This window comes from Ornithodoros turicata, chromosome 1 (assembly GCF_037126465.1).
Source record: "Ornithodoros turicata isolate Travis chromosome 1, ASM3712646v1, whole genome shotgun sequence".
NCBI classification, from domain to species: Eukaryota; Metazoa; Arthropoda; class Arachnida; order Ixodida; family Argasidae; genus Ornithodoros; species Ornithodoros turicata.
The window spans coordinates 192,133,753-192,146,829 of record NC_088201.1 but is presented as its reverse complement, the minus strand read 5'-3'; positions in this window follow the sequence as shown (position 1 = coordinate 192,146,829).

Genomic DNA, 13,077 nt, shown 5'->3' with positions numbered 1-13,077 from the left:
TGTTGCGGAAGAAGCACCGCACAGTTTACGCTGGCAAAATATGGTTATTTCTTGGTGTTATGACGGTGAAAATATGTCGGTAAGCGGCATAACGACATGTAAACAAAGTCACATGATCTCAAAATGACGTTTTCTATGACGTGCGACCAGGACAAGCAAACAAGCAAAAAGTACAATTCATCTGTTAGAAGACTTTAATGATGATGTAAATAGATTTTTGGATCGTGGATGGGTTGCTATCTCTCTTTTTATAGATTTCTCAAGGGCATTTGAAACGACAAATCATGAAATTTTGCTGAGTAGGTTACATTCTGTTGGAATAAGAGGATTGGATTCTGCCGGTGTGCTTTCACCGACATGAATGAAGATGTTTACCACCTATGACGTGTTGAAGTGGCGTTTGTATGCTTTGCGAGCGAAATCAGTAAATCGTTACCCATCGTAACAAATGTAGGCATGTATTTCCGAAGGCAACAGAAATCAAAAGATAAATACAGACGATAATCCGCCATTTTCATGCTGCTCTGCCATGGAGGAAGGAAACACAAGGATCGGCTCTTCGCGCCAGACTAGCGTAGCCACCCTCTAGCGGTCGCTCGAGTCAAAATCGCCATTACGTCCTGTACACCACGTGATCCCCTCTAGAGTTTCGGTTTTGCAAGTCTTTGTTTCTCGCACTACTCTCCGTATGATTTTGCTTTTTGAAAGTAATTGATTGTGAAAATGTGAGCACCATGTCGTAGAAACGACGTATGGTAATGTGTTCCTGTCCCGGCTGCGGCTCTCGTTAAACTGAAAGCAGCTCTGTCACGGGAACACGTTTTGTTCGTAAGTACACGGTCAGTTGTTTTAGTCGCCTGTGTGTGTTCGAGTCATCTTCAATTGTACGTTTCGGACCTGACACTGTGCCGCAGGTTCATGTCATATCCTCTGTTGTTGTACAAATCGGATTAATACTGTTCTGAGTACATAAGTTGGTAGTCACCGTTGCCACACGTGATGTTTCCCGTCCCGCGAACTCCTTTTGCGTTCTGCACACTGTGAATGGTCTTCTAACAGAAGAGTAAACATTTGAACATACAGAAATAAAGTGCAAGCACGCGTTCAACGTAATACTGCTATCTGAACTGTGAGAGTGCTACAGCTCGCGTCGTCTGCTCCGGTGGCGCCGTGCTGTCTGGAGGGTTACGTGAGCGGTCACGTGGTAGACAGGAGTATCCCAGAGTGCAATGCGAAGCAGGCTACGCTCGCCCCGATAGAAAACTGTCGGAAGGGCCGCTCCTTGTGTTTCATTCCTCCATGTGCTCTGCGAACCAACGGGAACCGGAAATGGCAAAAACGAAACCACCCGCCATTTCATGCTCTGGCCTGTCGAGTTTCGTAGTAATAAAGTGACGAACGGACGGCAGCACACAAGCAAGTGATGTGTGGGAAAATAATAACTGCTTATTTGTTTAACGAATACATATGAGATACGCACATAGTACGTCGAATTTAGATAGCAAGTCATGAATTTAGGAAAACGAGCACGTCAAGTTTAGCGGAATGAAGCAGCCAACGGAAGGCAACGCCTTCCATGACCAACGGATGGCAGCTCCCGTGTGGTCACGCTTTTTTGAGCGAGTACGACCCCCCTGCTCAAAATAGTTCCCCGCAGGGTGAGGCTTTTTGCGGTGGGCTGGGAACGAGAGTACCGAGTCTGGACGAATCGTTTACTGTACTCTCCGCCGGCTATCAGGATTCTGTTGACACTGTAGTTAATGATTTGTTCTGCTGCTCGCCTGTCAAATTTGAGTATGTCGAACTCTGAATTCGTGTGTGTCACAAAATGAGTTCCCGGTGTTGGTTCCAGCTATGGTGGACACCTGCTATATTATGAACATTATCGCGAACGTCGCCATTCTCCTGCAGCTGCCTTGATTGTGAAGTCGTAGAGTTGAACAGTGACGATCGACGAAAAAGCCTGATTCCGATACCGTGTGGATGTGTTGTGTTTGTCCGTCTGTATGTGTTTGTGTGTGTTCCAGCCTCAGAACCGTAGAATCGTGAAATCGGAACATGCCTGTGGTTTTCCTTGTGAGCCTACGTTCTGATAAACGCAGGGAACAGGTACTGGACAGACTCTCGAAATGCATTTCTGCAAATAAGCTGCATATGAATGTGAAGAAATTGTTTGTTTGTTTGCAAGAAAAAACTATTTTCTCTCGGATGAATACTTGAGTCAGCAGAGGTGCCCTAATTTTTTGTAACCAGCATACGGTGATCTCAAAGTGTAACGAAATAAGATTCTAATTTCAGGAACATCCACATCGATTCGCGCACCTTCCTAGACAACGATTTGCCACGCAAAAGCTGCAAAAGATGTATCTAGACATAATACTTCAAGCACTTTGTTTTCACTGGTCTTTGAATACCCTGGAACCTAAGAATGTCATTTTCTTATGTACCATGAAATTTTCTCACAGAAATTTTTGCATCTTTTTTATTCACGTGGATATACAGTGCAAATTCTGGTGATCAAATGTCGGAAGTGAAGAAAACCAAGCGCAATAAGTAACTGAAATCAGAAGTGCGAGAAATGAATGGCACCCTCTGTTGTATTTGTTTGCCTTCCTTTCTCTCCTATGATCTTCACATTCAGAAATCCCGAAGTACGTTTATTAGCAGGTCACTCTTTATGCCAAGCACCCACGCCAAGAAGAGGTCTAAAATTTACGGTACCAGCTACTTCATTGTATCGTACCCTTGCACCTATTTTTACAGCTTATAAATATTGTGCTGAAATAAGAAATCGCTGTAAAACTTGCATCCTGCACGACATTACATTAAATGTGCTGCTTGGAGTTCTGCAGCGTTGTTTCTTCCTCACGTTCAAGTGAAAAGGCAAAAAGAACTCTCCGAGACTTACTCTCACACAACGATTAATTCGGGGCCATGTCCTCGCACTAAATGGTCACGAGCATACTTTTGAAAACTATAGCGGCACATAGGGAAAACGACGTTGCATTTGCACCGACCTTCTATTTCCAATAATTCAACGAGACCTAATTAGTACATCCACTTCGGATGTAGAACATGTTGTCATCCATTATAACTGCAAAAATATGATTTCCCTAAGAATAAAAAAATCAGTCCATGGACACGCTATATGCACCGCACCTACTAGAAATTAACCACTGGTTGCTGAAAATATACTGGTATTTGTGTTTTATGTGATGTATGGCCCACATTTTCTTTTTGACCAGCTATGCAAGTGTGAGAGCTCCTACGCCTTTCCTCCTCTTTGTCCTCCATGCGGTCACATATATGTTATACTTAGGGTTTGTGGTTTTCGGCATTTATTTTCAACCCAATTCGGGGGGTGGTTATCGGCATTTATATGGGGGACTATAAATCGGATTTTTTCGGCATCTATATTCCGCCAAAAAATAAATGCCCGAATACGGGCATCTATTTATTTCGCATGAAGGAAAGCCTATTTTGCGCGCGAAGTAACAACGAACCGAAAAGAAGTGAATCGATTCATGATTTCATTAACAATGCCTTTTATTGCCTGTGCCAAACCAGCAAACAAGGAGACTACCTCTTGTTGTAATAGATGCAAGCGTACATCATCATGCTCGCATCTGTCATAGCGGCTCGCTCCTTGCGATTAATAACACGCAGTTTAGAGAACGCGCGCTCAACATTAGCGCTAGAAACAGGAATAGCCAGTATGCTTAAGGCGCACTGCGATAACAAAGGCCATGTACTGGAACGGGTCGTCCAAAAATGAATAGGATATATATCCACCTGAGGGGCAGGGCATGCAGCATATTCGAAACACTCGCGCTTTATATCATCCATACGAGATTCATCTCGTAGAACAAATAAGAATAAGTCCTCATACAGTGAAGTGCCTCGAAGTGCCTTGAAGTGCCTCAGGAACGGAAACAAGGGTCACTCAAAGTCGTAACTGGAGGGAAGTAGATAGATGAATACAAAGAACACAAAAATGAACTAGAAGGCGAGGGCAGGGGATCAGCGATCGGCTTTTGAAACCGTTTGGGAGCTCCGTACACTCGTGATCTCTTTTTAACCCGACAACAACAGACCACAAAGGTTCTGAATAGTAAATTCACTAAAGATAGGTGTGTCACTAGGAGCACAACAGAGCACAACGAAACAAGGGCACAGCCCGAAGATAATGCCACGCTCGAGAAATAGTCGACAAAGGGAGATTCCAAGGGGATTTCCCTTTGCGGTTCCAGGAATGGCAGCTGTCAGGATACGAGAAATTCGGATTTTTTCGGAATATTCCGAATCTGAAAAAAATCATTCGGGGGGTGTTTTCCGGCATTTTTCGGAAAATGCCGAAAACCACGAACCCTAGTTATACTACACGGAAGCTAGCTGGCACCACAGTACCAAACAGGTGAATTAACATGAACACAATCACATAGCAGAGTGAATAACAACCACCATTATTGACTTAGTTTGCTTAGTCGATGGCAACTGAAGGTGGCATATTTCTTTCCTCAGATTTTTTTATTGGTTTGTTCCAGCTATAAACAGAAGCCATACACTGAGCAGCAGGGCATAATAAAACCCTCCATAAGCATCACTTTGCCTCTTTGGCTTTGGCAAGCATGGCTTTGCCTCCACAAGCATGACTTTGACATAATTGCTTTGTGCCGTGATAAAGGGTACTATGACTGTGTTCGCAGTACCATTTAAAACGTTGGCACCTATAGGGCTAGATTGCAGCCCCCTATTGTGTGGAGATATTCTGATGCCTGCGGAGCTGTACGCTGTTCTTCCGGGTGAGAGGAAGCTTGAAAACTGCATACGTTGTGGCTCACTGCGAAAGAGATACGGTTAGAGAAGAAATTACTGGACATAAAGCACAGTGAGGCATACTCCACCTAGGCCACAAGGAGGTACAATTAATTTGAGCCACCTTCTGTTAATGTAGCAAAAACGCCTATTTCCACTGAAAGAAAGACTGTGGGCTTTTTTTCTGTTGTGGTTGAAGGGCACACGAGATCATAATAAATTGTTTCCAAACAACCAGTCCACCCTAACACCTTTAATGAAATCTGGTCAACACCAGCGATGCACCACATCACACACACACACACACACACACACACACACACACACACACACACACACACACACACACACACACACACACACACACACACACACACACACACACACACACACATATATATATAGTGGATGGTGATGGGGTGGGCGATTCACCGCCGCGGAGGCGGTACACTGCCCTATTTCGCGTTGGGGGAAGATGAAGGGATGATGATGGGGCTTTCAAAGAGCCGTCGCCAGACCGGTGGAGCACAAGTACTCCGCCAGAAGACGAAGGCCCTGCGTCTGGTGGGCAGCGTTCGACCACGGACCGAGGATCTTCGCTAGGTTGAACGGCCGCTTGTCAATGCGTTGCATAGAGAATTCCATTAGGGCACGGTCGTGGTGGTATTGCCCACAAGCCAGGATGACGTGGCTGAGGTCGCCGTGCACTCCACAAGTGGGGCAGAGGGAAGACGAGGTGGAGCCGAGACGGTGTTGAAAGGCAGGTGTAAAAGCAACGTTGAGCCTCATGCGGTGGAAGAGAGCAGTTAAGGGGCGCGGTAGTCGCGGAGGAAGGACGGGAGAAAGCGTGGGGTCTACATCCGAGAGAAGGGAGTGAGCTATGTCGTGTTCCCACTGAGCCTGCATCTTGGGGCCGGTGAGTATCGAGAGGAGGTGTCTTCGGTCGCCCGACGACATCATTATCGGGGAACAAGCTGGGTGCTGATGGGCGTTCAAAGCGGCTCTGTCTGCTTCTTCGTTGCGGCTGATACCGACATGTCCGGGGATCCACTGCAATACTACAGTGTGCCCTGCAATGGTCGCCTTCTTGTAAGCTTGCAGGATGTCAAAGACAACAGGACTGAGGAGTCCACGTATCCCCAAGTTGGCCACACACTGGAGCGCAGGTCTTGAGTCTGTAAAGACGACCCAGGACTGAGCTGGACTGGCTGATATTTTTTGCATAGCAAATAGAATGGCGTAAAGCTCGGCACACGTAGACGATGTTCTGTGAGAAAGACGGTGACCACAGGAGACTGACTGAGATGGAATGACAAATGCCGAGGACGATCCACCCCGAGTAGATGACCCGTCAGTGAAAACTGACGTTGACGCCGTGTAGTTGTCGTTCATCATGCCCAGGGTAAGCTGCTTGACGACACACGGGGCTGTATCCCTTTTCCTTCCATGCAGGCCAGGAACAGTTAGGCGGGTGACTGGGCTTGACAGAGACCATGGAGGGGCACTGGGAGCCACTGTCTTCACTACGAAACGCGGGACGCTAGGCTTCAGCTGAGTCATCACCGAGCGGACCTTGCAGTGCTTGCGCCTCAAGATCTTCGATACGAGCGGGTGCCGCCGATGATGGGATAAAAGGCGGAGGAAAAGTCGGCAGGTCTCACCGTAGCGAAGAACCTGTGTGGGGTGTCCCTCGCCTCAGCAATAACTGCTCGGGTCTCTGCTGCTCGGGGGACGCCGAGGCACACACGAAGGCTTCGCGCCAGGAGGCACTGCAGCTTATGATCTGAAGATGTCGGCAGGCCGTTAAGCACCGGCAAAGCATACGCGAGAGACCCTCGAGCCAAAGCCCCGTGGACGGCCAACAGAGAGCTCGTGTCACTTCCCCATCTCATGCCTGCCAAGCGACGGATCACTGCAATCCAACGGTGGATCTTGATCTCCAAGCTTGCAATATGCCTCCGCCAAGAGAGCCTAGCATCAACAGTGAGACCGAGGAACCTATGGTGAGACACGTGTTTCAACGGTATGCCAGCAACGGAAAGCTGGAAGTGCCTCATGTTCCGCCTTGTAAAAGGAAGTACTACTGTCTTTTCCGTCGATATGTCTAAGCCCGCCAGTGACAGGCACTGCTGGATAGCATCGAGAGCGAGTTGGAGGCGTCGCTGGAGGGCAGGACGGGATTTACCGCTGGTTCAGATATATAAATGTCATCAGCATAGATGGAGATAGCCACTTTCCTACCGACGCAACCTCGAAGGCCAGCCATAACAATGTTAAATAAGATGGGGCTCAGAACACTCCCCTGGGGCCCCCCATGTGTCAACTCGACAAAGTCTGTATCCCCCTGGCTTGTGCGGACGAACAGTTCCCGTCCATGAAGGAAATCAGTAAGCCATGAGAGAGCTCTGAAAGGCAGGGCGGCATCAACAAGGCCATGGAGGACAGAAGCGTGGCTGACAGTATCGTACGCCCGCCTAACATCGAGAAAGGCAGCCAGCACAGTCTTCTTGCGCACCTTTGCGTCTTCCACAGAAGTGATTAAATCGAGTACCGAGTCTATTGCTGCTCTGTGCCGTCGAAAGCCTGATATTTCTTCCGGGAAGACGCGGCGATGTTCGAGCCACCACTCCAGTGTAGCGAGTACCATGCGCTCCATCAACCTCCCAAGGCAACTAGTCAGGCCCACTGGTCGAAAGGAGGAGAGCTGCGATGGTGGTTTGCATGGCTTCAATAGCGGAATAACACGTGCGCGCTTCCAAATGTCGGGTACTTTCCCTGACCTCCATGATCTATTAAATACCTCCAGCAGATACTTCACACATTTCTGATCAAGGTTGCGGAGAGCCCTGTAGCGGGCGCTGGACGGCGACAACGACGACAACGATGGCCACGCGCATGGAGCAGCCGCTTCTCAGTTCCACCGGCGCGGCCATGGAGATAGGCCACCGTCATCGCCTCTCCGTGGCATACCATCATCGCCGGTCGGGGCTCATGTAGAGGAAGACCATCGTCCTCTACATTTGGTGACCCGGACGAAGAACATCACGTCCGGAGCAATTCGGCCATTCACTATCCCAAATTTGTGACGACGCCATCGAGCAGCACTACCTCCGGCACACACGGCCCGCCTTTACTCCTTCCGCATCTCGGTACTCTTCGCTCCTCTTCTCACGCTTCTCACTGCCGGCCGCGACATTCGAGCCTTGCGCTCACCTGCCGGTCGCGGCAGTCGCGGCAGCCGACGCCTCGGCACGCTTCAGCCCGTCTCGGCACCTCACTCACTCCACCTGGGACTCTCGAGCTGCGGCTCCCGTGCCGGTCGCGGCACCCCAGGACCACGACACCGAGCGCCTCACTCTCTCTCGCTCGTCTCTATCTGACGGATCGCTGTTCCCATCTTCATCCTCTGTGAAATGCCGCCAACGTGTGCCGTGCCCCTGTTCGACCACACGTCGCCACGTCTGCACGCCTACCACGGTCGCCCTCAACTGCAGCTTTTCCCAGATGCGTTACCTGAACTCCAGCTCTTGCGATGCGTCCGCAACGCATCTGACGGCCGGGGGACCCCTGTGGCGGGCGCTGGACGACGACAACGACGCATTCCCAGCTTTCGTGGACAGCGACGCCTTGCGCCCTCTCGCGACCATTGAGTGAAACTTGCCGCGAAGACAATAGAAAAGTGCTGTAGCAGCTGTTCTATCCAAGGTACCGTAATATTAACGAGGAAACACGTTCAGACATCTATTCTAAGCTTATACAAACGAAAACTATCGCTATACGTGAAATACATTTGGTTCCCCAGACATCCCGCTTTTCGGACCGTGAATACATGGGAGGTATAGGGATTTTCACGCAGGAAACGATTTCATCGCTTAATATCTCTGGTAATGTATGATGCACTGTAATATTCCCGTGGATATGCATTGCAGGGTACCTCTAGATTCAACATTTAGAAGAAGTTTCAGAGTCACTCAATCGTCTGCGGTTCCCTTGCATGGCAATCTTGGCCCAAATGCCAAAATTCGGAAACAGTCAAAGTGGCTTCTCCGCGTTGCAGCGTTGTATAGCAGGAAAGTCACCTTTACGCGTCAGTTGAACTTTTCTCTGCTTATTTAGATTTAGTAACTGCTTTTGACCTCATTTCTTGAGTTAGATATAATTTTGAGAGCATGGTTGGTACATTATGCACCCGCGGGTGGAACACAAATTTTGAAGCGCTATCTCTTGTCATATTAATTATTAAGATGTCGCTGTTCGATGAATTCGTTTGTGTTAACGTATTTGAGAAAATTTTAGCAGTATACTTTTTGTTTATCACCAATTGCCGTTCGGTTTTAAGAACATCTGACAACACAACAGTGCATGTTCACGTAATTATATTGCACACACTGATAATAACTTCCCAAAGCATTCCCAGAAGTGCGGGACACAGCTTCTTAAAGTTGGCTTGACCGGCGTACTCGCTGCCCTCCATTGAAGCAATGCATCCCATCTGGTTTTGTTAGAATATCTGTTGACCCTGTGCTTTAGAAAGAAATGCCCACACATGGGTGTTGTTGTGAGAGGCCCTTCGATGGCGTAGAAGTGGAATGGAAGCGCAAGAACGTCACGCTTTTGTTCCTGGAGGACTTATTTTCGCCGTGTTGGCTTCGTGGCAGAATGCATTGGTGTGCTATTTTTCTCGTACTTGTTCAAAACAATGGCTTCTGCAGAAAATGCCGATGTCGGACACGAAAGGTGAAGTTGTCTGTTACACTTTGCAACTGTGTGCGCTACTGTGGGCCGCTCCAATGTTGTTCCCACGACAAAAGAAGTGTTGAAAAGCTCAGTGTGGCCTGCGAAGCGTCTGTATCTTCATTCCAGAAGGTGACAGCAACGGGCGGTGTTGGCCCACTGGTGGCGATTTTGGTTATAGCTTTCGAGGGCCGTGGTTCGATCCGCGGCCTGCTTAGTGTTTTTTATTAGTATTATTATTATATTCATGTATTCTCTATTTTTTATTTTCTTGTAGTGGGAGTTATGAGAGTAACGGCAGGGCGAGAGCGTCAGAGTTTTGGCTTAATAATGCCGTACTGGCTCTATGTCATACTGCATGCTGTTCGTTTTGACTTACTTCACCGTTACAGGAATCTCCGTTTTGCACAGTGCCGCGCGTTTTTGTTATAATGTAGATGATTGTCAATCCTCTAACATGAATTTCGAATTTTTGGCTTAAACTTGCTTTATTCCCCAACTCGCCAAAACTTTCGTTCTCAGCATTGCGCAAGGCCGTAATCTCCTTACGGGTTAACTTGTTCTAGGTACCAAAATAATGAATATGTTAAAAATACATGCGTGCATATTGTCATATATACAGGGTACGTGACGTAAGACCGACTAAATTTTATTAAATCCGCGACTGACTTTTTTTTTTCGCCAGAGTCGTTGAATATATCTTTTTCCCGACGGGATCTACTCAATGGTGGTGGTGTATCAGTAACTAGCGCAGCCGTTAATTAACTTTCGTAATTAATTTTTGTAATTAATGAAAATACGTTGACTGCGTGATTGCAAAGATGTAGAGTACAACTCTGGAGGGTGTATCCCACAAGAACCGACACGACAGCGCCTTTTTGTGCTGTATTACAAATGTCCGAAAATACAAAATAATTGAGCATTGTGCGGGTTTTGCGGCCAATTTCTCCTCTCCCTGTCTCGGTGTCACTCCTTTTCAACTGACATCAGGTTGTTCCTGAAATCATGGAACAGCCCGCTCTGTGCCCAGAAGTAAGCGTGAGGGGAACTAGTGATGCCATTTCTCAGTCTACGTTATCATAAAACATGCCGTCTTTGATCTTCTTTCCGTCATTATCTCCTTTGGTCTGCTCAGCACCTTCCAAGGCAGTTCGCGATTTGATGTGACAACTGTCACGCAATAAAACTATCAATGTACCACGGAGATAACAAAAATAAAATTGCCGATTCTGCTGCTCGATAAGTGTGTACGTTCTGCGAGAAAAGAAAAATGACGATATCGACCAGGACGCTAGGAAGCGGCCCAAGCAGCACAATGTACTGAAAGTCGAGTGCAATAGGGGTGGACGGGTAGGTAAAAGGCCTTGATTTGATTTGATTTGATTCGGGTTTATTGGCGCATCAGCTACAAAAAGGCCTTGAACAGAATGGTGAAACTAAAGAACACTGATAAGACACATACCGTCCAGCTCTATTGCACTCGACTTTCAGTACATTGTGCTGCTTGGGGGGGGGGGGGGGTGCCCCATGTTTTGTGATGTCATTGTTGTCAAAGGTTGACAGTGAGAGAACGACAGGAAAAAGCGGCCGCCGAACTCGCCCAACGCTCGACGATAGGGCATTTTCTCATAATCTTTAAAGGCACTAAAAGTACTAGGCCTACTGTTTCGATTCTTGCTGACTAGACTTCTCAGGGTTGTGCTCTACAAATCTAGAATTGCGCGTTCAACTTGTTTTCAGGAATTGTGAAGATTCATTATAAAATTATTTTTTCGTTCTTTTTTCACCCTTTCTTTTTTTGACCCTTGTGCTTGTTTTTAGGTACCCCAACAAAAATAAAGTTATTATTATTATTATTTACACGACGAAAGAAGTAACGGCTGCTGAGTGTGCGTTCCAAAGTGGTTGCGTCTTGGTCTCTCACGATGACAACATTCTGGGCTGGTGGTTCAGTGATGCAAATGTCGATTCTAGGTTTCATGTTCCCTGGTTCGGTCTGAGTATCATGCCTTTCTTCTTTTTTGTAAAGAGAGTTTTAAGATTACGGCAAGGCAAGATCATCACAATTTTTATCCTGGATGGCCTATTTATTAGGCACTATGACATAACATGACTAGTATGTGAAAGGTAGACCACTTTTCATTGCATCCGAACTTACTACAGTCGACCCGCGTTTATCTGGACGGCCTCGTTTCCTGTGAAAATGTCCGGATTCCTGGGGAACCGGATAAGTGAAACACGGAAATCCAGAGTGATCCTAAAAGGACATTCACTATTGACACACCTTTATTGACCATTACACAGAAAACTATCCATTGTCATCTGTTTCATTCTAATACACACATTCAGGTCTTGCAAACCTTCGCTAATGGCATTAACTTGCGAAATATTGTTTTGTTGCTCGGAAAATACTAGCGCTGTTCTCAGTGCCACCCGCGGATTTTCTACCTCACAGCTGGTGCCCCCCCCCCCATTCCCCACTTTCATCATCAGATTCTTCAGCACAATCGGAAGCGACGACACCGACGATGCCGTCATCTGTGATTGCAGCGCAGGGGTCCTCGTTGCGGACCTTCTCAGTCTGAAATGACCAGACTGCTCAGTGGACTACTTTTGTGTAACGTGCAAAGTCAGCAAGGGAGAAAATTCTTCATAGCAACGCCCTCTTTGTGTCAGTAAAAAGGAGGCCACGACCAGCGTCCTCGACCTCCCTTGACTAGGTGCGGCGCGGGCCAAGTGTCCTTCCTGGACAATGACCGGAAAACTGAATCCGATTGCTGGGTACTACCGTACTAGTCACTTCTGTTCCCTGGAATCCTACCCCGAGTCCGGAAGCTGAAGTCCGGATAAACGAGGGCAAAATACATGGGGAAAAATCTGTCCCATGCTTTTTGTCCAGATAGCGCAGAAATCCGGATAAACGAAGTCCGGCTAAACGCGGGTCGACTGTACATCGTTATATGAAGTCCCCTCACGAAGAAATTATGAGTTGACCTCTCATGTCATCTACACTTCACCCATCTTCGTTATCTTATATTCGGTTTTGCTCCATCTTTGTGCTATATTTTTGTTTTAGGAATAGCAAGCCGACCTTCGGTCAGACTGACCTTTCCGAAATAAACGTATATCCACCCCCACCCCCTCTGCAGAATGCCAAGGTGTTAACATTTCAGAACAGCAGCAGACAGAGCAGGTTTAACCGCCATCGTTACAACAGCAAGGCGCGTGGGGTCGAAATTCTTGTTTCTCTTTTTAAATTGTATTTGTTCACCCTTAACAATGTGCTCTCGTGCGCACTCACAAGACTTCCCATGCATTTTAATCAAACTGTCATGTCAAGTCATGCGCGTCCCACGGAGACTGCGGATTAAGCATTACAGTGCTTCCGACGGGTGAGAAAACTTGCACTTGCATCCGCGTTTTTTTTTTACCGCTTCTCGCATATTATAAAGTGTCTTCATATGGGACTGCGATAACCGTCGTTGCTTGCTAGTTGAAGTCTCTTATTTCAGGTTATCAATAGCAAGC